We start from the raw sequence: 27,197 nt of genomic DNA, 5'->3' as shown, positions 1-27,197 counted from the left end.
GGCAGATAGCATGAACACTTTGTCGAAAGCCTTTCCCTAAAAAAGGAGATGAGGGCAACTCCAAATGAGACTTGCACATGCAGCCGGCCATTCAAGGGTTCGATGCCCCTAACGGGACAGCCAATTGATGACGAATCTCACACATGCACAGCAGGCGGTTGCTCAACGATTGTGTTGACAGAGGATAAGGTCAGAATTTGCAGGCCCGCAGCAGTAGGTGTTAGCAGTCTTTTGTAGGCTCCTGCTTCTCTCCTGCCTTCGCCATCGGCACCATTATAGCTGAATGTCGTGGGGGGGGGGGGGGGGGGGGGGGGGGGGGGGGGGGGGGCATCACGTGGGGGGCGATAAGGAGCCGTTCAGAATAAGCGCATGAGCGTGCAAATGTGGCAGCACTTTTTGAACGTTTGAGGCTACATGTGCCAGTCCTAAGAGACAATGGACAAGTGACTCTGGTAAATGCTGAATACATCTGATGCATGAATGATCATGACCACTAGAACCAACCCAAGTGCCCACCAGTACTCCGACGTGTACATTAAGCCATAAGAAATAAATCATCTCCACAAGAGACATAGAAAAATTAAACAAGCATAGCTAAGTAGCTGCAAGGGTAGCTACTATGTAGACTGGTAGCTGCCCTTAACATTTCCTGGTATCGGAAGCTATGTTAAGTACTTGTAATTGTGCAAATGTGGAGGTGTAGTGATGAACAATGCAAAAACGTAAACAAGTGTACAAGTCAACAAAAGCTGCTTTACTACATTGTGTCATCGTTACAAGTGAGCAAAATACTCCATAAGTCAGTAAATGGTTGACTGTTTACATCGCTTATCATGGTTACATGTCAGGATAATAAATCTAGCCGTTATACTCTAGATGCCATTGCTTTGAGATCCTAATGCTCAGGTTATCGATCGGTCTCGACAATGCACAATCCTCGGCATACTTGAGGCGATCTTCCGCACAAAGCCAAGCCGTGAGCCAAGATCTTACAATTGTTGTAAGATATCCTTGAATCTCAGTGGGATTCTGATTTTCCATATTCTTCACAATGTAGAAAGTGTCTGGAGGATTCCACAGCTGCTTGTACTGTGTGTCATCCACTAGAATTGTGGACGTAGCAGTGTACTGACCTCTTTTCTCCCAAAAGTCACTTAGCTTCTTGTAAAATACAGGCTTTCCACCAGTTATCTTGAATCTAGCATCTCTTACACAATCATGCTGTGTAAGAATTTCCTTGAATTTGGGGAAATTGATCAGGAAAGCAAGCACTCAACAGGTTTTCTGCTTTAGTCTTCATGCAGCAGGTCCACACAAATACATCAAAGTGCACAAGGCACCACTCCAAGAATGCAGGTGCATCCCTTTTATACCCAGCAAACACCCCTGCTATGTCTAACAATTTCTAGATCATTCCAGTAGGCAAGATTCCGTGAATGGTAATTCTTGTCTAATGAAGTCAGCACGACACAATTAATATCAAGGATTAGAGCTGGCTTACTCTCAAACAATATGTTCCCAGGATCCTCCCATGGACGAGACACCGTCCCATCATCGTTCCTAACATAATCTGCAACACCACCTGCACCTCCTCCATCCTCCCTTTGCTGATACACCATCCTATCATCGTGCCTTACATATTCTATACCACCTGCACCAACTTCACCAGCTGCACAACCTGCATCACCACCTGCATCCACAGATGCATCACCATCTTCCTGAGGTGGTTCAGATTTTTCATTGGTAATCTCCGTGTACTCACCTGCACCAACTGCCCCATCTGCACTACTTGCTTCACCACCTACATCCACAGATGCATCACCATCTTCCCAAGGTGATTCAGACTTTTCAATGATAATGTATGTGTCTTCACCTGCACTGCCTGCACCACCTGCATCCACAGATGCGTCACCATCTTCTCAAGGTGGTTCAAACTTATCAATTGTAATCTCCGTGTCATCACCTGCACCAATTGCACAACTTGCATCACCACCTGCATCCACATATGCATCACCATTTTCCCTTCCTGGTTCAGACTTTTTCATGATAATCTCCGTGTCCTCACTTGTACTGCGGATTAACAAGCATAGGGGCATCATTAGTAGCCTGTTCATTAGCAAAATCAAAGCTATCAACATTAATTTCACTCTCTTAAAAAACTCCGTGTTTTTATCCTCTTGGTCATCAATGCTGCTAGCACATGGGACTTGGCCCTCAACTCTAAATGAACCATCTACATCAGAAGGGTCTTTCATAGTAGTCTGTGCTATCATACTTATTATGTGATCAAGATTGTCAATGTTGCTAGTGGCAGCATCTGAACATAAAAACAATAATGAGATAAACAACAATGATGGACAGGACAAAAAAAATTTGATTTTGGATTTCTTAATTCATAGGAAATGGAGAATTGTTACAAAGCCAAAAACGGCGACAGGATTTAGGAAAAGAGCCAAAAATGGGGATAGGCTACAAAGCAAAAATATTGAGACTATGTTTGGAGTCTTTTTCTGACTTTGGTTGTTGTAGCACCTTTTCTTCCAGATTCATGTTACTATTTTCTCCAGTCTCTATGGATAATTGGTCCTTTGATGTCTTTGTTTGCCCTTCTGCATCCTCTATAGGCTTTTTGGCAGCTCCATCTGCAAGAGAGAAGAAACAATCAACAAGAATGAACCTTAAACAATATTATCTACCTTTAGGAAGAAACAAAACCAGAAATAACACCTATCATCTTTCTCTTTCTTTCCCTTTGCATCATTTGTGTGGTCTGTAGGATGGAGGGATTGGTGTCTCCTACTGACACTTCATTGTCCTTCATTGATGAAGGAGCATTTTCTGCTTGATCTCCATTCTCAGGACTATAATTCTCTAACACACCTTCCTTCTCAACTGTAGTCTCTAGCTCAGCCTTTGCAGTCATGAAAAGTATTAAGGAATTAATAACTTTCTGTTTCAAGTTACATGTAGCTACAACATGATAGTGGAAGCTACCAGGCATGATAGTGAAAGCTACCAGGCAAGCACTGATAGCTACTAGCACTATTCTGGTAGCTACCAATGCCATCCTGGTAGCTGGCTGACTGAGAGCTACCAAGATGACATAGGGGCCACCAATTCTATCCTAATAGTAAGCAATCTAACAGTGGTGGTTAACAGAATAAAAGCCTAGCAACAACCTTTATCTAAAACATCTTCCTTCTCAGCATGTACCAACACCTTGATTTTTGTTCTTCACAACAACAAGAAATTAAGAACAAGTTTTCAAGTTACATGCAGGGTAAGCATGATAATAGAAGCTACCAGGAAAGCACTAATAAGCTACCAGTAGCACCAAATGATATCCTAGTAGCTACCTTGCCCCCTGCCATCATGGTAGCTACAGATGCTATCATGGTAGCTACCAATGTTATCCTGGTAGCTACCTTGTCACTTGAAAGACTTCCTTGGCAGAATGGCATCTACCAATACAATCCTGGTAGCCACCTTGTCACTTGCAGGACTTCCTTGGTAGACTGGCAGCTCATGGCAGAATGGCAGCTACCAATGCAATCTTGGTAGCCACCTTGTCAATTGCAGGACTTCCTTGGCAGAATGGAAGCTCATGGTAGAATGGTAGCTACCACTATTATACTGGTAGCTACCAGGATTGACAGTGAGAACTTCCTTGTCACCAGCAGGAGTTCCATGGTAAAACAGTAGCTAATGGAAGAATGGTAGCTACCTTGCCACCAGCAAGACTTCCATGGGAGAATAGTAGCTCATGGAAGAATGGTATCCATAGCCATACTGGTAGCTAGCTGTACCAGGATTAGCATGACAACTGCCACTATGAGAGTGGTAGCTACCAGTATTGTACTAGTAGCTACCAGTCTTGTATTAGTAGCTAAAATTAGCAGGGTTCCCTTGATAACAGAAACACAAAAAAGCAGATAAATTTAATCTCGATGCTACAAAATGCAGCAGGGTGTATACCATGGTCCATGCTTAAGGGCACTGATGAGGGTTTGGTGTCTAATTTCACTCCTTGGAAATTGGCATTCGTATTGCCGAGGATCACCAAAGACCGCATGGTATGCGAAACTGGTTGCATGCATCCCATCTCCATGCATGTTTCTTGGCTTGCAACAAGATGGCCAAAACAGTACATGTGAAAGGCATGATTGTAGGGCAACAAAAACATGCCAAGTGCATCTTCGTCGTACATCGTCAACCCACAAGCACTGCAAACTTTTTTTCTTTGCTTGCAACAAGATGGCCAAAACAGTACATGTGAAAGGCATGATTGTAGGGCAGCAAAAACATGCCAAGTGCAATCGTCATCGTACATCGTCAACCCACAAGCACTGCAAACTTTGCCCATATCCACAGGTGAAACTTTTGATGGAGGTGCACACAACAAAACTGTACTTCTTTTGACCTGCATGGTCTTCACAAAATCCATCCGCGCCTATGCACACCTCCACTTCTTGTGTAAAATCTCTCTCCTTTAGAGCACTATCCATAGCATCAAGTGGTGCCTTCTCCTCAACTACCACTTGCAATGTTTGGAGTGTTAGCAACAACCTGCCGCGATAGTATTTTTAAGGTGCTCCACCTTCATTGCATCCAGAACATCGATGTTACCTTCTGCCTTTAGTAATGTAGCCTCTGCATCTTTCAACTGGCCTCTGAGCTTTTCCACTAGGAGGTTGGCACCTTCATTTCGGTGCACATCAGCCCGAAGCAATTCCAGCTTCTTTTAAGCTTCATTATACTCTGACAATGCAAAAGAATGCCTACTTACAACCATGTTGTAAACAGTATCTAACTCTGTAAGAGACGGTGGACCAAATAAATTCTTTTTTTGCACATCATCCACTGTATTGATCGAAGTATCCTGGGGTGCCTGATCTGGAGTCCTCGTCATTCGCCGCGAACTGTTAGGGGCAGAGGAGGAATGGAAATCTGCCCATCGCTGCTTCTTTGCATGTAATTTTCTTGGATCCATATTTGTGACAATACTTTCTGAAAACAAGGCCCAGTCAACCTGTCCCTTCAACTGCTCATATAGAAAGCCTCTAGCAAATCCTTAAGATCTCCATACCATAATTGCCAGGAGGTTCTTGATACACGGATGTGAACGGTACATAAAACCTATTCCAGAGCTCTGGTTCCACATCTCTACATTTTACTTTGCTGCCCCTCTTCAGCACCTCCTTAAAGCATTTCAACCAATCTTTGTTGGCGGAATCTGCCTTAGTCAGCAGTCAAGCATCCACTCCAGAGTTGGGGAGGTCGTATACTTCATGTGCTTGAGGCTTTGTCATGCAAAAAACTGTCTTCCTTTCAAATGGCGCATATGGAGTGCACCAACGGCCTTTGCCCTGTAAAATACATGAAAAAACATAAGACCATAGTTGTTTCCATACGGCAAACGCATACGGGTATGGAAGTATAATTGGAGTATGGTTCAACACTTAAGCTTGAAACATACACCGCCATAAATTTACTAAAAACTTAGATAACTTATGCATGGTGAGCATTTATAATATCACAATTTTACAGACGTTTTCACATTAAACATCAATTGTTGCATTGAGCAGGAGCAGAAGCAGGCTAGGCATGTGCATGAATAGGTGGTACAACCACCTGTGTCCCAGAAAGATAGCTACCATGTAACTACCGCCTTGGTATTTCTTTGCTAAATGAACTTTTTGATTGGTAGCTGGCTAACATAATGCTACCAACTTGTTATGTTTTTTGCAGAATGCTTAACGCTACAATCTTGATGATCTCTGATGCACTTTCCCTATATTAAATGAGTGTTTCAGGTGGTAGCTACCACACTCATAGAGTATCACTGATTCATGCTTCTTCATAGCACTATGATTTGCAATCCATACGAGTACGTTCTCAACTATGCACAAGACATGAATGCATGTGCAGCCAGCCAATTGAAGTTCAGTAAAAAATGCAAAGTGCACAAATATATCTGCTTGAATGCATGCATGCATGCATGCCTCTACACAGTTTTTCAATGCAAGATTGATTGCATGCATGCATGCCTCTACACGGGTTTTCAATGCAAGCTTGAATGCATGCACATTAGCTTATGGAGCTTGAATGCATCGACAAACATCTAGCCTGTTTGCTTCAGAGCAAGCTTAAGAGAGCTTACATGGACCTTGGAAACAAGTTACAACAATAAATTGTACAGAGACAGCCAGCAACACTAAGATGCAGTAGTACCTCAGTATTGGGGGTTACGGTGGCCCCCCTGCACTACTTTCACACACACAGTTGAAACTGAAAAGATAAATTTTAAAGTTTTTAAATCCAGCTCGCTGCTCAAGCCTTTTGATGAACAATTTTCAAATAAAACCTTACAAAAGATTCTCAATGTTTACTCACCTAGCTACCAACCAGCCCACCCCCTTGCTACCACCCCCAAAAATGGGTAGCTAGTGTACCACCTATTCATGCATCCACCCGTGTACATCCTTTTGCATCTCGTTGCGTCACACTGAACTTGGCTAGAGGCCAAAGTGTCCATATCAAAATTTTGTCACCCCCAAGTACCTTGTGTGGTGTGAGAACTCTATAGCCTGGACTTCGAGCCAGTCAAAAACTGTGTGCAAGGTCCACTCTGTGTGATCCCTGCCACACAACGGAAAGGAGAAGCCTACTGCTCTATCCAAAGCCTGGGTGCCTGTGGCTGCTAGAGGAAGAGGACATGAGTTTGGAAGCAAGTTGCCTCAAGGTTGGGAGAAGGGTAACCAAGGAATCACGTGAAGCTGTAGTCAAAGAAATCCCAATATCGACCAATGTCAAAACTAGCGATTCCACGGGGTGCTGATGCAAAAGGAGATACTTCTATGCCATACCTATTTGATCTTTTTCGAATCTGCATTTGCTTTGGTTGGGTTGTCCTTCTTTGACTCTAAAGACTCCATTGTCCGTTTGATTATCCAATTGGGCCTGTTTATAGGAGTCTTTGATGTAGTTGTAGGCCTCTGTTGATTGTCGACTACTGGCTTTTGACTTGGAGCATTGGAAGACTTAGGAATCCAAATTCTTGAGGACCTTTGTATCTCCATTGTTGACTTTGCTTCATTCTAGGTCTTGTTGAGTTCTTGAGATCTTCAAACATGTCTGGTGTAGTTGCAGTTGGCTTGTGGTTGACTGGTAGCCAAATCTTTGTATAACCTGTGTAGAATACTTGTCAAAGAGGAACATTCTTTGAGATCCGTCTTTGTACTTTATCCTCTTGAAAATTGTGGTTGACTTTAGCATCTTTTGATGCTGTTCTATTGTATACCTGCTTCTAAGGTATCCTAGGATATTGTAGAGGTTCATACCTTGTGGGTCTTCTTTCTTGGGAGGGTCTTGAAGTTACTTTAGATGCTCTAACCTGCAGTTTTGGTACCCATATCTGTCTATTACCTCCATAGTACTCCTGTTTTTTTAAGCTCCATTGTGATGCTATCCATCCAATGTGTTTGTCTTCATGTGTTGATTTCCTATCCTTAATCCAAACCGGATCATTGACTTTGACTAAACTGCTCGGAACAAACACTTGCTTGACTTTCCTTTGCTTTCTTGAGTACTTTGATTGAAATATCTTTGCTTTTTTGGTTTTAATTGGGTCAGCATTTGACTTGAAGTTTTGAAAGCTTGACTTGCTTGAAGAAGCTAATTCATGAGGGTTCTTTGATGTAGAGGCATACGATGTCACACCTTTTTTGCTAATCGGTGGAAGTTCCACTTTAGCTTTACCTTTGTCTGCAAGATTTATGTTCGATCCTTGTGACTTCTGCAACTCTGAATCTGACGTTTTTAGTTCTATTGAAGATCTTTGTCCTGCTTTTTCCATGATCTCATCTTGATCTAAATGTGTCTCTATGGAGGGTGGATTTAGGATTTTTGTTGCAATCTGAATTACAACAGCTAATTCTATTGGCAATGAGTGATTGAGCTTTGGACTTCCTGTTGCTTCCTGGTTGTCTGCAACCCCGTTCTTCTTAACTTCTAGCTTTGGTGGCATTCTTTGCTCAATAGCTTCCGTGGTCTCTTTGCTCTGTTTGATCTACACCTGCTATTGCCTGATTTTCTTTAAGCTCTTCTGAAGTTTTGATTGATGGAGATGAATCATCTTCAATAAGCTTTTCTTTGGCATTCATCTCCATTTTATTTGTGCTTGAGGACTTTGTGCTGTCGTCCGTGGGTGACCAGTCTTGAGCTTCATTCTTTGGTGTCTCTAAAGACTACATCATGTTTGCATTCTATATCTCTAACATCTTCTGGGCCATTGGCATTCCCATTATGATGTCTTCTAGAATATCCTTTGCTGTGATCACGTGGAATTGAGCTTTGATGACCTGTGAACTTACTTCAATGGTGGTGGAGATGATTCCCCAGCATTCTGCTCGTTTGTTTCTTGATGTACTCACAAATTCAGGAGCATCTTCCAGTTGTGGTTGACCACATCTTTTCCAAGTGTGAAAAGACATGAGGTTCTTGTCTAGTTGAAATTTTTGAGTTTTTTGTGATTTTCTATGTGTTTTTTATTTTTCTGTGAATTTTCTAATTTTATTGATTTTTTACTCTTTTTTTAATGATCTTTCTATTTTTTATAAATTTCTTAATTTTCTAACTCTTTTTTTTATTTTTATTGGGTTTTTGAAAATTTTTATTGTTTTTATGATTTTTAATGGTTTTTTTGTGATTTTTTTGACTAATATACAAATTAATGAAATGAAAGTGAGAAAAAAAGAAAATGAAATTGAAATAAAATTTAAGGGAAAGAAAACGAAATGAACTGAAATTAAAATAAAATTGAACAAAATGAAATGAATCAATACAAAAGTCAATGACACCAAAAAGACAAAAAGACAAAAGGCTCCACAGTCTTTGAGGAAAGAGAGAAAGAAGACAAGTAGGTCCCCTTTTTAAAACATAAATAAATTATAATGTCTTCTTGTAGCTTGTGTGTTGTGTGTGTAAGGGTGGGTTCACACGTCATAAAGCACAAGAACAACGACGAAAGCGAAAGAAGAAAGAATAAGAAGATTATTTTAGCGTCGTAGAAAACTATCCCAAGATACTTAAAGCTCTCTCTGACGAGGAAAGTCCATGCGCTGAAAGGCACGCTCGGAAACAAAAAAAAAAAAACCGAATTTAGGTTGAAAATTAGCCAAAATGCATAAAATCACCTGAAAATCCAAAAAATTATTCCAAAAATTTCTACAAATTCCCATGCGCTGAAAGGCACGCTCTAAAACAAAAAAAATCCGAATTTAGGTCAAAAATTAGCCAAAAAGCGTAAAATCACCCGAAAATCCAAAAATCTGCAAAAATTATTCCAAAAAATTTCTACAAATTCCCATGCGCTGAAAGGCACTCTCGAAAACAAAAAAAACCAAATTTAGGTCAAAAATTAGCCAAAACGCGTAAAATCACCCGAAAATCCAAAAAATTACAAATATTATTCAAAAAATACGCAAAAAATTTCTACAAATTCTCCACACATCAAGGAATAGTTCAGAAAAATAAAATTGCCAAAATCACATCAATTCAATTTCCAACTAATTTCATCAATAAAATCAAGATTAGGCAATTAAACCGGCAAAATTACCGACAAAATTAGGGCAAAAATTGATGCAATTAGAGTGTGTAAATCCCTGTTTTGAGCACAAAAACGTAGAAATTAATCATTTCATACATTACTTATGCAATCAAAACATTGAATTAACCATACAAATTAAACACTTTTTTCGACACACACACACACTAAAAAATTGACATTTTTTACCAATCTTTAGGTGCGCACACAAAAGGATTAAATTTGTCGGATTTGCAATGTGACTTCACAAATCATTAGTTGGGCATGAGCACAACACATATCAATCATCACATTTGAAAAATCATAACGCACACATTGATTTCTAGGTGCACAAACATGGGCAAAATAGTGCGCACACACCTAAAATCAACATACACACACTCAATTAGAATGCAAACACACTTGAATTTGACCATCCAAGCATGCAATTAACTCAATTAGGCACCCAATTAGCAACACACATTCATCAATTAGCAATTGAAACTTATCAAATTCATGCGCCACCAATTCTTAAAAATTTCGGCATTACGACGGCGTGAAAACAAAAAATAACAATTTTTTCAATCCCTAGCATCACATTACATTGCATCAACATAGCATAGCATATATTACATTGCATCATGGTGGGATTTATACAGAATTCTACACATCCTTAGATTGTAGGGAGGTTGAGAATACCACCTTTATTACCTTTGCATTGAAGATCAATTGAATGGTCGAATGCTCCAATCCTTCATAGAAAATTAGTAAGTTAGCAAAAATTAGTCAAATTAGCAAGGGGTTAGTGAGAAATTAGAGTGTGTAAAATACACAATTGGCAAGATACGGTCACACATTAGGGAATTATGGACACGATGCTTCATGCACACACCTTCAAAATCCACAAAAACATAAACACACAAGTGAAATTAGTGAGGGAACGCATTTGTTTATGCCACAATTACACTAACATAGGCCATCGTCCCCGGTAGCGGCACCAAATATTGGGGGCTCCATCATTGCAATATCTCCAATGACCAACAAAATTATCAATCCGGAGGGATGAGCTACCCGGCTAGGACATGGAAACACTCACACGGTTAGTGAGCTAATCGTGGCAACACAAATGGTTAAATCTATGAGGTGAGCTTCTCGGCCTATGGAGGAGCTAAGCCGCAATGAAGGGCAATCTCCATATCCACTTCTCTTCACCTCCAATCAACCCAATCACACACACTATGATTGAGTGTTACCGTTCTCCGAGCGATTTTTTCCGAGCAATCCTAGTTTCTGAGCAGGTCTTTGTGGAAGGGTACTCCGTAGAAAACCACTCCTATTAGACAGGACATAGAGAACTTTACCTACAAGAGGATACATGCTGCATTGATTAATACAAATGGAATGCCTAAATCAATTGTTTATTTATATACACCCTAATCTCATGTCTAGAGAGAGAGAGAGTGAGAGAGAGAGAATGCTAGACTGCAACAATAACAATACACATTTAAATGGAAGACCCCTGGATACTAAATTTTTGTTATCAAAAAGACATAACAGATTATAGCTGAAAATGAGGATTTCATGTACGATCAATGAAACAAAATGTAACAATAATTTACAATGATTCACTCTGTCAAAACAAAAAGTAAAAACAATGATGGCAATATACTCCAAGCTTCATAGAAAAATGTATGCTCTTTGATTTTATATTGCTATAGTTTTCGATCCATTAGATAGTAGCGAAAGAGGCATCTCCGTATCGATGTAAGATATACACCAAAAAGTTTCTAGTTGTTGCTTGGTCGCGATTTGCATCTCAAAAAGACCAAAAAAATCAATTGGCTTTAATGCTCACACACATGATTGTCAAATTGTGACATTGCAACGTCTGCCACTAAGAGCCTGAAATAATTCAACTTTTGTGAGAGCTTCCTGGTGAATGAACTCGTGAGATGATGAATCCAATCCCAATATTTGCAAATACACGTAGTACAAGTGCTTACATGGCGTGTATGTCAAGCGCTTGATTTCTCTTTTAAGAAATCCCTCATACGTGCAACGAGGAAACTCGCCCAGAGTCACTGAGTAGTTGACACCTAATGCTCGCGAGCCTTCAGTACTTACGTAGAAAATATGAGACTCATTGCATAAAAAAATGGCCTCACGAACCAGTTGTGCAGACAAAGTTCTTCCTTTCTGAATGCTAACCTAGAACTCTTTGGTCAAATTTGCTCTCCACTTAACAAGCTTACCATCTCTAAATTTTGGCCGAAAAGAACTAAGCGCTTGCAAAGAGCTCGATGTTGCATTTGCTGTAGTTGATTTGATTGAGCTTTTACCTGATTCAAGTGAAAATCCATTTTCCTCCAGGATTTGTTTCTCTTGTGGTTGCAACAAATTTCCCTCATCCACTGGCCACACTCCTGGAGCAGGGCCAATCAAGCCAACAACATGGTCCTCATCAACCTCCCAAGAGTGTGTTGGGGATGAGTTACAGAACCAAATAAACCCCCCCACAAGACCTCCAGGATACTTCCTTCGACCCCAAAAGCAAGGTGCAGGTACTCCATCTTTGCTATTATCAATTGTATGCTCCACATCTTCCACTTTGCCCTGGTAATCGTCCAAAACAAGTCATTTTCTTTCCTAGTTCGGTTCTTCTGATAGCCCACACTGTCTTTGGAATCCTCCTCTCCACATATTCTCCTTTTCTTTCACCTTCTCGTTTATTTTGGTGACTATGACCCTCAATAACAGTTACAAATTTTGTCCTATGACTATCCTCTTCTAGGATCTCTCTTGGATCAACCTGTAGTGGTCGCTTTGCACGCACACTCCGTTTACACATTGCAGAATGTTGCATCTCCGTAGACTGAATCCCCATTTCAACCATAGATGAATGAGCAAGATCTGCTAGTTTTCTATTCAATGTCCGGCTTGTACTTTGACTACTGAATCTCTCTGCCATATCTTGTATTCCAGGGCATGTCCCAGCATGAATACCTTTCAAGAATGCATTACACTTTACACTTTGCAAAATAGCCATTGACATGTCAAATCCTGTGGCCTCATAAAGGGATATCTGGCTTTTAAAACCAACTCCAGCACGCATACTTGCATGTTTATCCTCTGCTAGATTAGTGGTTGGCACAAAAATACCTGACTCATCTTGACTCACAAACCAAGATCCCCAATGGAATGCTCTCACATCCCACCAAGCAAGCCAAGTTTCCAATGATGGTATCTCACCATTGATTGCATGACCTGCATGCCAAAATTTTCTAATTTCATTCTTGCAGCTGTCTGCAGTCACGTCGGATGGTGCATTTCGCCACTTTCGACACAAGTATTTATGCTCCTCTTGAAATGAAGGACGGATACACTTACGTGTGTGGTGAACCATGCTTTGCTCCCAATGGAAAGTACAACTCCTCTCTTTTTTGGGTACCTTTTTTTTTGCCCCACCAAAGTAAACTGCACGCACTGCAAGCCAATTTGCATTTTCCTCATCTGCCATGAATCCACGAGACTCTGGTTTTTCAAAGCCATTTTCATGAACCACAGAATTCAACTTTCTCCAAAACTCAGTCTGAGCAAAGCGATCCTCGACCTTGAACTCACATGTGGCAATAGTCAAAAGAGAACGCACATAAGGGTCATATACATGTGCAGACATTGTGGGCCAACTAGAAACTCTATGTATGTGATCAAAATGAACCCACATTTCTTGCAAGTTTCCACCAGGTCTCATTCTATTAATCAAATCAAGTCCACTACCAGGTCCCCTAATTGACATTTTAAAAACATGTGGCTGATGTCTATCACTCAACTTCCCTGGGAACAGCACACTGTGTATGAAAGGGTAGCAGCAACGATTCTTCAAGTCCAACACAGCTTCAAGGCCCGTTGCAGTGATATTCTTCTCTCTTTTGGCATACTCTAAACATCTTCCTATCCTCCTCTTATTTGAAAGAGGAGTGGCATACTCAAGAATGTGGGCAAGTTCATCCTCACCAATCTTTGAGTTCCCCTCTTGATTGTCTTTCATTAGCATGTCCATAATAAGATCTTGAGTAACGGCACCCTCGAGTTGTTTTGGAGTAGTGAAAGGATTTAGCTTTGCACGTGCTGCAACCTTCTCCTCTATTTGTTTTTTGATGGCTCTGCTCACACCCTCTTCATAAGGGTGCTTATGATTAGCCAGATGAATCGCACATCTTGTAGTGTTGAAATGATCTCTAGGCACACAGTAGTAAATTATTGCATGACACAAATCAACACACTCAGGCATTTGTGAGCAGTGCTTGCAAACTATATTACCATGTTGAAGCCCAACAAGACCAACAGAACAACTTTTTTTCATTCTTCCTTTCCAGTGTGTTTCATTTTGATAATGTAGTCTCGAGTAGTGAGGACAATCAATGTTGAGGCACTGAAGGTGTCCAGGACAACGACTCAAGCGCACAACACCATCAAAACAATCTGAGTTGCATGTGACGTACTCCATCCAAGAGTGACCATCATACTTCTGCTCCATGCCATGCATTGTTGACTTCTCTTCACAAGGAGGGAGCTCAAATGCAATGTACCCATCGTAAACTTTGGACAGTTCTTCAGCTTTAACAATCTCTGTAGCACTTTGCATAGCGACCTGCAAGCTACTATTTAAGGGCAGCTGTTTAATCATATATCAATGACACTATGATTTTTTGGTGTTTCATTAGAAATGAACTCGACAAAAGTAGGAGTCTCATGTACAATAATATCAATAAAAATCTTATAGAATTGATGTATTTCTACATCAAGAAGAAATCCTTCTTCACCAGTGGAGAGTAGAACAGGCTCAAACTTTAACTGTTCATGGCTGAGTGACAAAGGCTTAAGTGACAAAGGCACCCTTGCTAAGTCAAAATACTCCTCAAGAAGATTTAGCTTGATTTCCACAAACCTGCTTTGAAAATTAACACTTAATTTCTGTCGTGGAGAAGGACCATATATGGTGATGAATCTACTCATGGATGATTGAAGAAAGGAGACGATTGTAAAAACAGGGCGTTAAAGCAAGGACTGATTGTAGAAACTCTGAGTTGAACCAACTGAAGGGAATTTCTATTAATTTCGGCAAAAAAAATCTAGTGAAACCGTCATAAATGTACCTCTATTTCATGATCACATAATTTTAAAAATCCAATGCATTAAATTTTTGCCATCATAAAAATAACTAGATCTATCTTTCTCACACTCTCCTACTCTCTCTCTCTCTCTCTCTCTCTCTCTATATATATATATATATATATATATATATATATATATATATATATAGCTGGTGTGCCTCTATATCTCTCTCACTAGTTCTCTCTCTCTCTCGCTCTATATATATATATCTATCTATATATATATAGTGTGCGTCTCTCGCTCTCTCTATCTCTCTCTCTACCCAAGTGTGGCAGATTGGTTATGCCATTTCCTTCTTGAATACCAGGTCTTGAGTTCAACTCCTCATTGGCTAGTTTTCAGGTCTCTTGGGATAGTTTCCTATGAAGTTAAAACTCCACCGTCCGCGGCTTTTGAGAGCTGTCAAGTCTCGACTCTCAAGTTGAGAGACAATCAATGTAATCTTCTTCTTCTTCTTCTTCTTCTTCTTCTTCTTCTTCTTCTTCTTCTTCTTCTCTCTCTCTCTCTCTCTCTCTCTCTCTCTCTCTCTCTCTCTCTCTCTCTCTCTCTCTCTCTCTCTCTCTCTCTCTCTCTCTCTCTCTCTCTCTCTCTCTCTCTCTCTCTCTCTCTCTCTCTCTCTCTCTCTCTCTCTCTCTCTCTCTATCTATCTATCTATCTCAAAAGTTCTCAAAATTTTGGGCTTTTCTGAGTCGAAGGTGAACAAATCGAAGGTGAACAGGCGAAAATGAACAAATCGAAGAAAATTATTCAGAGGTACATTCTCTTCTCCATGGTTGAAATAGCTGCGCTCTGCTTAAAAAAACTCATCAAACGCAGGCCGCGCCGGCGCACCCTCCTTTTGTGGGGTTTTTTGGAAAAAAAAATCCAAGCAGATTTGTGCCTGCGTTTTATCAATATCAGCCTGCGCTTCTATTTTGATGCTCTTTTGTCAATTTCAGCCTTCTATTTTGACACGCTTTTACTGTAATGTACATATGTTTGCTTTTGCTTCTATAAACTGATCAGGGCCAGGTTTTGTGCTGCTCTTTTGATCGTGTGCAAATCAAGGGCTTCTATTAAGATGCAGGCATGTTGGCATTACACATGGGCCAGCAAAATCACTGAGATTTTCAGTGGAGGATTGTGGGGAAAAGACATTATGCTTGGTCCATGTGTATGTCAGTGTGTATGCCATGTGAAGAGCCGTTAAAAAAATGTCAATAGTTGATGGATATGCCCAACCAGGTGTAGATGGAACTAGAGTCAGGGAAGAGTATAGGGACAATTTGGCCTTGGAGTATGCAAATCTCCCCACTGAGGGGAACTTAGTGGTGGATTTTGTTTCTGCTTTCAATGAGGGCTAGCAAAAGACCGGATATGATGTCGTGTTTCTTGGTTTGGCGTGTCCTCTGCCATCCATTTTTTGGCCCTTTTCTGGTTGTTCTCTCTGTTGTTGGATTGATGACAATGTCTCTTGCAAAAAAACACCCCAAAAGTAGGGCGCGCCGGCGCGGCCTGCTTTTGGGGTGTTTTTTGTCAAATTGTCTTCATTCTCTGTGTATGCATCTTTTGGGATAAACTGATCAGGGCCAGTACATGTGCTGCTCTTTTGATCGTATGCAAATCAAGGGCTTCTATTAAGATGCGGGCAACAAAAGGCATGTTGGCATTACACATGGGCCAACAAAATCACTGAGATTTTCAGTCGAGGATTGTGGGGAAAAGACATCATGCTTGGTCCATGTGTATGTCAGTGTGTATTCCATGTGAAGAGCCGTTAAAAAAATGTCAACAATTGCTGGATATGCCCAACCAAGGATATGCCCAATCAAGGCAGAGTATAGGGAAGCTTTGCCATTTCAATACGGGCCTGGGGATAGTGTCTTCTTAAGGCATTGAGAGCTGAAGGTTCGTTCATAGAGAGGGGCCAGGGCAAATGGCAAGGAATACACAATCTAGTGCCTGCCACTATCATTGACTCATACCCAGACATTAATGGCTTTAACAGCCTGGAAAGACTAAAATCTGTGAGCTTAGCATTGAAATTCTCATCTAACAGCACATTGTTGGGCTAGACATCTCTACGCAGAACAACTCCATTGCACTCCTCATGAAGATATAGCAAAGCAGAGTCTAGACCCAAACAGATATTGAAGCGCTTTGCCCAGTCGAGGGCTACACGCTCGATGATTATAGAGAAAGCTGTCCAAGCTCCCATGGGGCATATAGTCATGGACAAGAAATAGTCAGCCCTTGCCCTCTCCCCATCCTCGGAGTCGGACCAAATTGCGGTGCCTCAAATTGTTGATAGCAGAAAGCTCTGCAATAAAGCCTCTGAAACCCCCTTTCGTTTGAATGGAGATGCACTTTACAGTCACTAGCTGATGCCTAAAACTAGAGGTGATGTTGGCAGAGGCATCTGATCTTATAAACCATCAATAAACCATTATCACTTGTAGGCTTAAAAAGATATCAATTTTCCTTTGCTCAAGGGTGAAACAGGTCTCTCTCTTGTCATTTTAGTCACTATATATGCTTTATTAGCATGATGATTGGCTTGACTATACTAGTTTGTCATGGCTTCAGACGGTAGGATCTGTTTTCCAACTTGATGAAATATGTATATTGGTGTCATCTTCTGCTCTAAAACCCTCCTTCTGTTCGTGATGCCTCTAATTTTGGCCTTGCTTGGAGTAGCGACAATTGTCCAGCCCCTGAGCAAGAACCCTATTCTCATGGCGAGCTTCTGTAACATGATGATGATACCTTTGACGGGGATGTACGAATCCAGCACCTGCTTACAGGCATCTGATGACGAGCTTGGGATCCCGCTGTCCTCTTCATCATCCGAGTTGGATGATAGCTCGTTTCATGAAGAGTGGGCTTCCCTTGCTGACGAGATAGGGTCCTTGACCTTCAACCTCAGTTGGCTCAATGGCTCCTTCCAGCAATTTGAGGAATCGAGGGACCTCTATGAACCTGTCATTCTCTTCGCTTTAGCAAGTGTGGATTCGGGACGTCTGTTTTGTCCTCCCCCCACCTCTCCTTTCCTGCTAACATTTTGAAGTAGAGTGGTGTACAAAATGACACTAGTGAAGTCTCTTAAAATGTTCAAAACATTGAAATTTGGAAGTTTGAAAAAACTGCCTTCGAAGCAGTGATGAATTTTTGTGAGCGTGCAAATTTGGCAGCCTTGTGGCAGAAAGGAAAGCTATATGCATAAATATATGCAAGATTCTAGCGATTATGAAGCGTATGTAGGTGGGGGCATTCACTCATGTTGAGTTTGATCACCTGGTTATGATTACGGCTATTTTAATGTCCATCGATTATGCAATTCTAGGCATCATTTATGTAGTTAAAAACTATGAACGCATGTTTACAAACTTGAAAGATATTTTGGCGGGGGATTATAAATTTTACAAATTTTCCTTTCATTTTGTTGGCAATCCGTGAAGTATACGGCCGGACTTCCTCCTTTTCATGTTTCTTTTGCCTTGCTTTGAATCCAGCGGCAGGGATGGATTTTCAACTAAGTTGAGGAAAACTTCCCATCTCTCTGGCACGAATGACCACAGCTAGCTCTTGACCATTCCTTTTAGAATCTATACACGACCTATTCTGTAAAGCAATAATCCTTCCTTCTAATTTGATCTTACAGCAGAGGAATCTGATCTTAGCAAAGCATCATTTTTTAGTGTCTTGCAGAGTTTGCCCGCTCACAATCCCTTTGGCTTTTCCAATGCTATGCACAATTTTCTCCTTCGAATCCTTCTGCTGCCCGAATGAAATACTTATTAATGATGAGACGTAGCTTTGCAGGTTGCGATCTTCTTTTAGCTTGCACAGTACTGTAATTAAATGCATGATCAAGTTATAATGGTAATAATGGTAATTAGTGGTGAAAATTAGAAAAGGATTGCATTTGAACAATTTAAGTTGCGAGTATAAATGGCATGCAAATTGCAAAAAAACACCTCAAAAGTAGGCCGCGCCGATGCGGCCTGCTTTTGGGGTGTTTTTTCCAATTTGTTTTTTTTATAAATTTGGGATGCTTTTGGGGTGTTTTTTTCAATTTGTTTTTTTTGTTAATTTGGGATACTTTTTTATTTGTTTCTCTTTGCAGTTCTTCAGGTCGTAAGCGATTGAGGAAAACTAGAGGATCGTCTCAACTTAATGTAGACTCAATGCAACAAGAGAGTCAAGATGACATAAGCAGAGTGGTGGACACTTCATTGCTAGAGCAAAATGATGTTGAGGAAGAGGTTGAGAGCCAAAATCTGTATGCTTCAGGGGTTGCAAGTATGATGATTGTCCCTTATGTTGTTAGGCCAGAGGTACCATCTGTAGAGCCATCCAATGAAGAGAACAAGATTTACATGGACATGGGAGAGGACATTCTTCAAAAAACAAGGATGTTCAGCTGTCATCATTGTCCACCCATTCCTCTTTGTAGACTAATTCCTTATGCAAGGGTTAGGGGTCTTCGTGATGATCTTTCAGGCTTGAAAATAGCATTTGCTAGAGAGGGTTATGTGGCAGAGAAAGGAGCATTTATTGTTTCCATTTGGACGAGGGACAAAGAAGTTTCAGTTGTGGATGAAGCAACACAGAGGGATTGGGATCCTATTTGGCATGAGGTTAACAAAGAGTTTGAAGTTGATCTCATTCTGAAACCTGAACTTCAGGAGCTAATGGGTCACATGTTCTATGTTTGGGAAGGCAACCATCGTACCGTGGCATGGACATCTGCTATTAAAGAATGCGTCAAAGAAACAAAAGTGAAGCATTGTCGTGTGCTTTGTACTATTATTGACCCTGCCAGGGTTAGTGAGATTGCCCTTCTTACAAGTTTACAGAGGATGAACTAGTGAATCTCCTTCCTTATCTTTTTGGTTATGATAGTTCTCAAGTTTTCTTATGTTTATGTGAATTTATCTTGCTTTTGAACATGTAGTTTGAATACACATGCTTTGGTGACCACAACATTGAGGGATGAACTAGTAAATTGTGCAAATATTTGTTCTGCTGATCATGGGGAGTACCTTAAAGACCTACCTGAGAGAGATAGAATGTTGATTGCACGTATCTGAAAGAAGAGTACCAAGGGTGTTGAGCCATGGTATCCTCTTACATGTAGATATCTCGGAAAGCTAGTTTTTAATGTAAGTTTTAAGTAGCATATATTTCTAACATGAATTTAGTATTGCTATGCTTGTCACAATGGATTTGATTCCTTCCCTTGTTTTTCTAGGTGCAAATAAGTAAAGCACTAAACAAGAAGGTTGAAGAGGCAAGACTAAAAATTTCAGATGAAGAGCTTCGATTGTTTGAAGAGAAGGAGAATGAAGAGTTGGCTTCAAGATATGGTGATAGGATTGGAAAGGTGATTCTTTCTCAATGAACAACTATGTGTTTGTATTTACTTTGCTTAGATAAATTATTGACTTCACTAAGTTAATTTTAGATCCTTAATATTGTCGATCCCAAGCATGGAGATACTTGGATGTCAAAAGTATGGTCTCTCAAGTGGGGGCCCAAAAGTTTTGCAACGCTTGAGAAATTGAATTTATTGGCTTTATGTGATGTTCAAATGGAGTCAAAAATCTTTTGGTTGACTTTGTTGGAGGCAAACAAAGCAACAAAATCTATGTATGGCCTTGCACGAGGGGATCACCTTTATAGACAGTGAGTTCCTAACATTTTTTATGATTGTATACATTGCATGGTTTATAGGCTAACAAAAATACATGAGTTTATGTTTTCTTCTTAAAGTTGGCTTAGAAGAGAAGCTGTGCTTGAGAAGATATACCATAAAGCTAAGGAGGTGTTGGTCAATTTTATGGATGTGCCGGGAGGGGTAATTGTGCCTCTTGATCTCTCCCTATTTGACTTCTATGAAGAGGTGAAGATAGAGATGAGGACATATCTGTTTCCTCTTGAGGTTCGAGGAGAGCCAAAGGAGAAGAAGAGCAATGATAAACCTCTCAAGAAAGAGGATATGATATTGAAAGCTTCGATGAGGCTACTTTTTAGGTGAAGATGTGTGAATGAATTTACTTGATAGTTACTTTAATTTCAAAACGAAGATAAAATCATGTCTTTGATAGTTGTTTCATTATCCATTGTAGGTACTTTGTTTGCTTGCAAGGAAAAGGTCATGTGCCAAGTATTCCAGTTAGGGCAAAGCAATGGCTTTTGACCCTGAATGAAGAGACTTGTATGTACCCACGTGCTATGCATCAATGTACACAATGGGAGCTTGACAATTGTCCATGGTGGATAGATCTTGAAGGAGGTCATGTTTTGAATAGAGAGAAGGAGTTCTATTCACAAATATCAACCATGGTTCCAAAAGAAGTGGACCAAAGAAAGAGTATGATAATTTGAAATTTTGTATAAGTGATGTTTTGAATCATGTATTATGTCTTGTAATTTGCCTTGTTTTTTCTTAATGTAAATATGATTTGTTGGTATTCAATAATGTTTTTTTCTTTATTCTAATGTTGTGTAGATAAACAAAAAGAGAAGCATGTTGAGAAACAAAGTATTGATGTTGAAAGTCAAAAGTCCTTTGATATTTCTCATCATATGGAGGACTTGGAAACAGAGGATTGCACTCAAGGTTTGAATTCCAAGATCCACATCTACTTTGATTCTTTAGTAAATATTTTAATAGTGTTTATATACACATGCACTCACACACATACATACCTACTTACTTGTGTATGTATACATACATATATAAATGTCTCTGTATGCATGTAAGTACCTATATATATATATATATATATATATATATATATATATATATATATATATATATATATATACATATCATGTTTCTGCATACATTAGTCTATGTGTGTATGTCTCTCAAGTATCCACGTGATGTCTTTGCATTTATGTGTACAAGTGTGTACACATACACAAAGACTCTCTCTCTCTCTCTCTCTCTCTCTCTCTCTCTCTCTCTCTCTCTCTCTCTCTCTCTCTCTATTCTCTTATCTGTATGTGTTTTGAGAGGAAAACCTTATTGATATCATGCTCTTGTGATCCTGAAGGGAATTCTCTTAAAGGTCAAAAGAGGCTTTCCAAAAGGACTACACAATTTATTTATCTTGCAACGCATTCTTTGGGATACATGCCTCGTGTTGAGAATCCCAAAAGCATTGTAGTGGTTGGTGATTACATAATCATTGGGAAGGATTTTGCGGGAGGAAGAAAAAATGATACCTTCTATAGTGTGCACGAGTTCATCAAGCAAAATAAGCCTTCAAGGGTTAATTATACAAAGAGGGGAAAAGTTGTGGATTGGGTAGCTGACTTCATTTTCCTTGACTTGCCATTTGGAGGCACTCAAGGTGGTGACGATCCTTGTCCCACCTGGGATTTTGTTTCTGAGGACCATGTGCGCTATGGGATTGCTTTGGCAGCATCTACTTTGGCAGACTTGGGATGGTTATTGGTGATGGCCTCTATGGCAGGTATTTGTTAAAGTTAATAGTTGTTAACATTTATGTTTATTTTGGCTTCTACTTATTGAAACTTTTCTAAGACGGTGCAATTATATTATAGGTGATTCCACAATTGGATGGATTGACCGCTATGTTCGCGTTTACGATTTGGAGATAGTGAGACGAGTGGTTGTCATTCACCATTCTACATATGGATACAAGGAGATTGATGGTATTTGCACAAATGTGAGCATAGTGATGATTATATTACGTTCAAATGCTCAAAACTACATGTGTTTCTTAAATTAAGGTTTAATTGGATATTAACTTTTGTTGCTAGTGTTCTACATCAATGCTTTTTATGGTTCGACGCCGAGCTACAGATCCTCCTATTTTTCATTCCAGAGAGTACACCCCTCTTTGAGTCCTTCGGCATGCATCCTTTAGATACCCTTGCCTATCATTATCTTTCGGATGATCTGCGTGCTTTGGACCCCGCCGGGCAGCAGTGGCGTGGGGGACTAGAGAGGAGTCATACATTTTTAGCATGATTTGTATACCTGTACTATCGTCGAGGTGGTGTGTGCATTGAGATGGGATGTGGTACTGTGCCTATTCTTAAGACATGCATGCACACTGGTAGAGTATGTGCATCTATCGATGTGGATACATTCTTGATGACCACGTATGTAGAGCCTCTCCTTTTGGCTTACATGCAACAGAGCAGCCATGACGATCTTAGTAGGCCGCAGGCAGATGATGAGGTGGATCCACTTGCAGGTTTCAAACCATATGACTAGTGAGGCCCTTGTCTTTTGAGACTATTACTATTATGGACTTCTTCAAAGTGTGGTTTGTTTTTATGTGATGTTTAGTTTGTATTGCCATGTTAATTATGCTCTTGTTTTGTCGCAGAGTGACATTTATGTAAAACTCATTGGTTTTGGAACATAGTTGCTTTGGTTATGTTATGTTCTTGGATGTTATGCTGTTCATAAGTTAATCTTCTCCCTTTGTATGGATTTTTTGTTATAGAAATTTATTGCCAGCTCTAGGTAAATAGTAGTATTTCAATATATGCTTATGTGATGTTTGGCTTCTATTGCCATATTTGGATATGCTTTTGTTTTATCATGGTTGGTGACAATATATGGAATACTCACAATTTAGGAAACACATTTTACATTGGAAATGTTATGTATTAGATGTTATATTTGAATATGTTAATTATTTTCCTTTGTATGGATTTCTTGATATGTATTAAGATCTCGTTTGTTCCTTCCATGCAAAGTCAATTGCCCGTGTATGCCGAAGCAATGGCAAAGAGCATGTGTAGAGACAAACGATTCGACATGGAACGGGAAGAGCGACGCTCCATTCGAAACCTTTACATTGATGATGAATGTGAATCATTGTAAATTACTGTTACATTTTGTTTCATTGATCGTACATGAAATCCTTATTTTCAACTATAATCTATTATGTCTTTTTTATAACAAAAATTTAATATCCAAAAGTCTTCCATTTAAATGTGTATTGTTATTGTTGCAATCTTGCATTCTCTCTCTCTCACTCTCTCTCTCTCTAGACATGAGATTAGGGTGTATATAAATAAACAATTGATTTAGGCATTCCGTTCGTATTGATCAATGCAGTATGTATCCTCTTGTAGGTAAAGTTCCTATGTCCTTTTCAAGTAACAAAATCCATTCTTGTCAATATGTATTCGAGAACGGAATAGGAGCATGTTTTGAAGTGACTCAGACCACCTTGTCCAATAGGAGTACCCTTCCGCCAAGACCTACTCGGAAACTAGGATCGCTCGGAAAACCTCACTCGGAGAACGGTAACACTCACTATGATTGCAAGATGCACAAAACACTAATCCCATCATGCAACACATTAAACCAACATGCACACAGAAGCAAAAGAGTGAAATCACACAAAATTAGAGAGGGATTAACCACTAATTAATTAAGATCTAGTTAATCTAAGCTTCATAGGCAATCATAAGAAGTAAGAGAGAGGCATAGTGAGAGAGAATGAATCATTGATTAGTGTTAATCAAGTCTCATGAGCAAGGAGAAGCTCAAGGACTCCATAGTCACACACCTCAAGAGCTCTCACCAAAGAGTGCTCTCAAAAAATGACTTGAGAACCCTAATTTCTTGTACACACATGCCTTATATACCTAGATTAAAAATATGCAATGTCTGGGTGCCCAAGGTCTTTAGAGCTCACCACTTACTAAATCTGCAACCTAGGCACAGTAAGTGACCTATTCTTTACAACTTGGAACTCCCATTGAGCCTGTAACACGTTAAAATATTACAATGGCTTGAAATAAATCGAGAATTTACAATACGTGACCATTATGGGAAAACATGAAAAATGTGTAAATCCAATCTTTACTCCTTCTTTGTATTCATCCTCAATGTGCATTCGTACGTCTTCGGTCTTTAGTAGCTTCTGTTAACTGACGTTGATTCAGTTAACAGGATGGAGGAGAGGGAGGGGGGGAGGTGGCGGTGGGGCAAAGGAGTTAGAAGGCGGAGGGGGTGGAAACGATGAAGCTGAGGTGGAGGGAGGATCCTTAGGGGACTCCTACTACAAAGGGTCAAAACGATTCCTAGTCAAAACCCAATGGTGGTGGGTTGCAGGAGGTCGGCCACCAAGGGGTGGTGTGGTGAGCCCTTCCCTATTGACAACGGACAAGCATCTGCTTCCAACCATCAAATTGGATTATCGTTCGCCTCTCTCAAAGTGCTAGCTTGTGTGCCTTGGATACCTATATACTGAACATGTTTAGCCTTGGGGCATTGAGTATGTGCTACAGGTCAAGATCTCCTACAAGGACAGGCCTTCGCTAAGTGGCCCATCTGCTTTCAAATAAAGCACTGGTTTTGGAGTCCCAAATATTCCACCCTGTAGTGTAATCACCCACCACTCACCCCAGGTAGAACGCATACTATAGGAACACATGCAGTCTTGGAAGTAACTAAAGTTGATGTGCATGGGATCTCCAAGACTGTCCCAATCTCTAAAGGAACCAATCCTGGAAAAAAAATTCTCCTCAGGCTAAGGAAGCATACCAAAATTGGTAGATCTGCCTCCTTGACAAGAACATCAGATGCTGGGTCAAAACCATGGTGCCACTATAAAAAATGATTCTTGATTGTTCAGATGGCTAGTGAGCTCAATTAAATGACCTTAGTAGCCATCTTGAAAGTCTCAAACTTGATTTGGTAGTACCCTTGCCCAAGAATCTATATGTCAATGATCTTTTTCACCTCTATTAAGGAGACGGGCTTGTAGGATATTGTGCACCTTGAATCTGCTAGGTCAACTGCGAATGATCTTGCAAATAACAGAGGTGGCTTTGAGGCACTCCACCTCTTCTACAAAGCACTCTTGCTCTACTGGCGACATAGCAAGTCAAATGGTGGGCTTTGTAGGATTAGTCAAGGGGGCTTTGTAAGAGTTCCTCTGTCACATAGCATGAGACTCCATTTGTGTTTTCTACTGTCGAGGACAACGATGGTGCTAAAACGGTTGCTAGCAGACTAAGAACAACCCACAAGTAGTGGAGGGGGGGGGGGGGGGGGGGGGGGGGAAGCAAAGGTGAAGAGGATAGGTGCAAGGCAATGTGGAAACAGGGCATGCAAGTGGAGTGAGAACAACATCGAGTGTTCAACTCACCTCTATTGTGACATGTCTGAGATGCCCTCTATATTCCTTGAAAGAAAATATGTACCACAATGTGTCTTTCCTAGATTATGGGAGATTATAAAATCAAACTCCATCAAAAACATTGTCAATTTGATCAATCTGCTGTGATTGATTATTTTGTTGATCACAAAGATAAGTGCTTGATGATCTATGTAGAAGTGAAATAGCTTGCCCAACAAGTTCTGTATGAAATTTGTGGCGCTAAAAACCCATTTGTAGCAGGAATTTCATAATCACGTGATCACAGTTTTTTATGGTAATAACACTTGTGAACATCTTATTAACATGTTAACAACTTCTCATGTTCACAAAAATGCCGGTTTGTGATGACTTGGGGACTGGCCAAAATCCCACCGAGTTTTAAATTCGTTCGATGGGCCCGCCGGGTATCTCTAATACCTGGCGGTGTCCATCAAGGTCGTCTCAATAAGCCCGATGGGCTACATTTTCCTATATATAATTGGCCCCAATGGGCTCCTTGGGATAAATTTCTTGACCATCTTCTCACCCACAGGTACTGAGATTCGTATGTATAGGTGTGTATGCTTGTGCGAGCTGCTACACACAGTCGCAGTGCATGGCTACTCTTTGTTACTCTATATTGAAGATTTCAAAATGATATGTAGTGCAACTATCTATATTTCCCTCTATGAAAATGTAAAACAATTTCAAACATGACTTTTGTCTATCTTTAAAAATTTAGGAAACTACTCTAAATGCTTTCTAATATCCTCTCTCTCTCTCTCTCTCTCTCTCTCTCTCTCTCTCATTTTAGTGTAAATGGATATCAATGTGTTTTGCTTGATGTACAATTAATTATCGGGTTAATACTATTTGACACTTTGTTTTTGTATTTATTTCAAAAGGTATGGTTGCGTATTAAGTTTTGTTCTTGTGTTATTTCTTGAAGTATAATTAATGGTCAATGGATAGCAATGTGATGTTGGACTTGATGTACAATTAATATTTTGGTTGCTATTGTCTGACACTTTGTTTTTGTTTTTATTTTGAAAGATATGGATGCGTATTAAGTGTTTTGTGTTGTAATATTTGTAGCTCTCGCTATCTTTGCGACCACCATGCTTTCCACCAACGAGCGAAAAGTCATCTTGCATGCCCTACGCATAGAAGCAGTCATTATAGTATCACAAAATGCAGATGAGGCCATAAGGAAAGTCAATGAGTCTGATATTCTCATGTGGGATCTTGTTGAGCAGATTTGGGAAAAATACATGGTGGCGACTCCGAAGAGAAGGCAATGCAAAATTGTGTGA

The 27,197-nt window shown here is 40.1% G+C and overlaps 2 pseudogenes; one reads left to right on the top strand and one right to left on the bottom strand.

Annotated features, from left to right (window-relative positions):
* Positions 1 to 858: 858 nt before the first annotated feature.
* On the bottom strand, positions 859 to 2,045 carry LOC147429868 (uncharacterized; annotated as a pseudogene).
* Positions 2,046 to 17,514: 15,469 nt separating this feature from the next.
* Positions 17,515 to 27,197, top strand: LOC147429867 (uncharacterized; annotated as a pseudogene).

This window comes from Adiantum capillus-veneris, chromosome 22 (assembly GCF_014529385.1).
Source record: "Adiantum capillus-veneris isolate H3 chromosome 22, ASM1452938v2, whole genome shotgun sequence".
NCBI classification, from domain to species: domain Eukaryota; kingdom Viridiplantae; phylum Streptophyta; class Polypodiopsida; order Polypodiales; family Pteridaceae; genus Adiantum; species Adiantum capillus-veneris.
Note: the sequence above shows the minus strand (reverse complement) of the source record. Positions and strands in the feature narration are given on the sequence as shown.